Consider the following 3,861-nt stretch of genomic DNA (forward strand, 5'->3'; position numbering starts at 1 on the left):
TGTAGGCTTTAATGAAAAATATACTTTTTAAGAAAAATAAGAAAATCTTAGGCTAAGAAGTTGGCAAACCCCAGAAAGTAGGACGTCATTAAGGAAAGTCTACTAGGGAAGTAAGCATCAAACTGCCTTGACCAAAATGGAAAGGGGTTGTTGATTATGGAGGGGAAGAGAGGAGGTATCGGCTCGGGGGAGAACCTATGGTAAAAGGTTCGTCGTTGGGAGGAAAATTATTCATTCAAGTTGATTCAGTGATTAATGTTAGAAGCTTGGTTTCTATACATTTAATTATAAATTCGGTTATTTCAATTATGTGTTGCAATGCATTTAAGATTTTGATTCATTTATTGAAAATATCTCAGGCAAAATATATTATGTCTAGGAGTTTGATTATTTACAAGTAATATACAGTTATAATATATATATCTATATATATATATAGCTCTAAATTGTCTATGTTGGGTTGTTTTCGAGATACAACTGTAGATTTTTTTATAAATCCTATTCATATTAAAATAATGGATATAAAGTCATTGATTTCGCTTCATATAAATATTACAAAGGTTGGAATATTTATTTTGTCCCTTATTGAAACTAGAGAGGTATATCTCATGTGTTTTATTTCTAGCTAGCATTATCGATGCAGATTTGATCAATTATGTTCTCAAATAGAATGATGGAAAGAGTTTGGGAAAGGTTCTGATTTGATTAAGAGCATTGACCTTATTGTATCAGTGGAGCTAAATCATTTTGATGATTCTTCCTTTATCAAACTCTAAAGTTGGGAAAGAAATATATATTACAGGATAGTCATCCTAATGTTATACCCAAGTCTCGTAACTTTTCATAAAAGACCAAATAACTTTAATTAGGTTGGTAACAGATATCGTTTACAAGCAAATTTATATACTTATTATGATCGGGTCCTAAGATGGTTGTGTCCCTGTAGAATTGTTATAAATCAATAGTGATCATATACTAGTAAATCTTCAGAGATGTGTATATACCAATTGAGTTACTAGTGGCGGAATAGTTAAATTGAGTGATGTAGAGGGTAGGAAGTGCTTAAGCCAGCAGGGACAGAATATAAATATAGAGGTATGAAGACTAGTAGCGCTCCTCCTATGCCAAAAGGGAATCATAATATAGAGCGAGATACGGACCAGGTGTGCAAAGCTGAAATGATAGGATAAGTCACTAACCTATAGGTATTTCTAAACATATATAAAGTATTGTTAAAAAAAAAAAGGAGAAATTGTTTGTGACCAAACTATAAGCAAATTGTAATGAGAAGCCTAAACCTGGTTATTGAGTATATGTCAGGTTATAGAAATTGACAGAGTTGAGAAACAAATATATGAAACCATATTTAGTAATCAGCGTAATCTTGTAAAACACATGAAACTATACTAATTGATAAATGGGTATGTAGGTGAATGACCCAAGCAAATCAGAGAAATCGATAAAGCCACTATAGGCCAAATACAGATGTAAGAACCCTGTAGGGTATATTTCAAATACATTCTATTAGAATTGGAAAGTCAATACAATATACACACAAGAAATGCATGAAACCATATATTTATGTATATATCCTTTGTTATGCTAGGTAATAATTATTGAAAAAATTGAAGTAACGGTAAACCATAAGCTACTGAAGATCATACTTATTCTATATAAATTATCACTGGAGTAAGTTCAACAATATCGAAAGGGGAATTACACATAACAAGGAAAACTCGTTATAAATGCATAACTCGAAAAGAAAACAACTAAGAGTGAGTACCAGTCACCGAAATTACAATAGAGCAATATTCAGAGTCTTTTGTTTTGAATTATGCATTCTTCAAATAGACAGAACATATTGAAATAACAAGTTAAACTTAACTGAAAAATATTTTAACAATCTCAGTGAATATTCCCAAAGAAGAAAGATTTCCACAATAGTTATAATTACAAGTTTTCCCCTTATGGGGAAACAAATTGGGAAAATAAATAAACAAGCCAAATTCATGCCCATGAAGACAGCAAGTCAAAGACTAAAGAGGAATTTCCATGGGGCACTTTCCGAACAACCACTTATCACGAGAGAAGGAATCATTGAACCGACTTGTATGGGGTTGGCGCTATTAGCTGGGATTGCAACATAGATCCATACAGGATGAGCAACCAAAATTGAAAGTTGTTTTTATTATACCTGTAGATAAGACATGAAGAATTTAGGAGTATCAATAAGCACATTATCAGAATATAGTACTAGGAATTGATGAGGGTTAATGGTTGTAGAAAATATACCAAGTTTACCTGTTATTCATCCCCTAGAGGTAACATTTTCCCTTTCGTTCCTGGAAAATTTGAATAAGAATATAATCATGTCAAAAGATAAGCTATTGCAGCAAAATGGAAACTAGAGACAATTTACCTATCATCTTGAGTGGAGGTTTAATCATTACAGCGAATGAAAAAGGGTTGAATGGAAAGAAAAATAAGGTGATAGATTACATAGCAAGAAAGTAAACAACCTAGGTCGCGTTGGAAAAAAACTTGAGAACGGAGCTAGCTGTAAGAAGCTCTCTTGGGTTACCTGGGTTGCACATCAAAATAAAACCCAAAAATATTATTATTAGATTAGTAGAATTATCCTGAAAGAAAATGTGAAACTCAAATGGGGTGGAAAACAAATGATGGACATCTTACCTTCTGTTTGAATCAAGTGGGTATCTCCTGAACTGGGATTTGGCGTGAACACTGTAAATTTAACCAACAAAATTCACTATTTTTCCACCATTTAATAGGATATCACAAGAAAAACATCATGGTATAAGCTCAACCTACATAACCAGCAAAGAAAACATTATAAACCTCAAACCTAAAAAGTCACACAAACATGCGTAAGGAAAACCCTTCACCTGGCATCAATTTGCAGAGGTGAAAGTGGCCAAGTGACAGAGAGATAGTGCTTTGATGGAATCAGGGTTTGGGATAAACCAGTAGGCACCGTTGGATTGCCTTGAGGAAATCCCACCGTTCACAGTATTCAAGACCTGTGTGCCCATGTGAGGGCATGTGACACTAGATGAGCTGGAAGGATATGAGTGGGTCACCGCATACCAAAGTGGGTCGTCCTTTGAACTCCCAAGCTATAAGCCATAAAGGGACCTAACGTATAGCTGATGTGGAGTTATGAATTACAACTAAGGCAGGGGATAAATCTGAGTATTCAAGTGGGTATAAAAACAACAAGGCTAGATTAATATATGATTTGACCCCATGCCCTTTTAACTCCATTGAAGTGTTATGCATAAGTTACACCCCCAATCAGAAGCATAACCCCCTCTACCATTTCGACATTAGCATTTGACTTATGTAGGTTAAGGGATTTTAGTGGTTGTGATCAAATATATATATATATATATATACATATATATATATATGGACACAATAAAATTCATCGAAATTAAACTTATGCCATGTTATCCTTAACCAAGCCAAGAGAAATAAAATGATTTAGAAGGAAAGGTACAATTTCTCAAATATAGCACAGTTGATATATTTTCTATAGCCAATGAAGTAAATGAAAAAAAAACAAACAAACAAATAAAAAACAAACAAAACAAAAATAAATATAAACAATAAAATAATAATAATATAAATAAATAAATAAAATATCGTAGTAGTTATTGAGGATTCTGACATCAGTATCCCACTCTCTTCTTCCTCAACTTTGTACTTGACTTTGTGATCACTGGAAATTTTCATAACATATAATTGACATCCCTTTTAGTAATAACATTGAGCTTGCATGGTAGTGATCAACCCCACTGAAGTAGGCTTTTTCTTTCCCTTTAGCATTCTCCTTTCTCC

The 3,861-nt window shown here is 33.2% G+C and overlaps 1 long non-coding RNA gene across 1 annotated transcript; it reads right to left on the reverse strand.

Annotated features, from left to right (window-relative positions):
- Positions 1-1,859: 1,859 nt before the first annotated feature.
- LOC149176818 (uncharacterized) lies at positions 1,860-2,900 on the reverse strand. Its single transcript, XR_016258671.1, has 4 exons — positions 2,695-2,900; positions 2,520-2,581; positions 2,302-2,342; positions 1,860-2,194 (listed from the first exon to the last, which is right to left on the reverse strand). It is a non-coding gene; the product is annotated as an uncharacterized LOC149176818 (long non-coding RNA).
- Positions 2,901-3,861: the final 961 nt, after the last annotated feature.

Source organism: Pinus tabuliformis, chromosome 4_1, assembly GCF_031772625.1.
Source record: "Pinus tabuliformis cultivar Carrire ecotype Pingquan chromosome 4_1, CPIR1, whole genome shotgun sequence".
NCBI lineage: Eukaryota > Viridiplantae > Streptophyta > Pinopsida > Pinales > Pinaceae > Pinus > Pinus tabuliformis.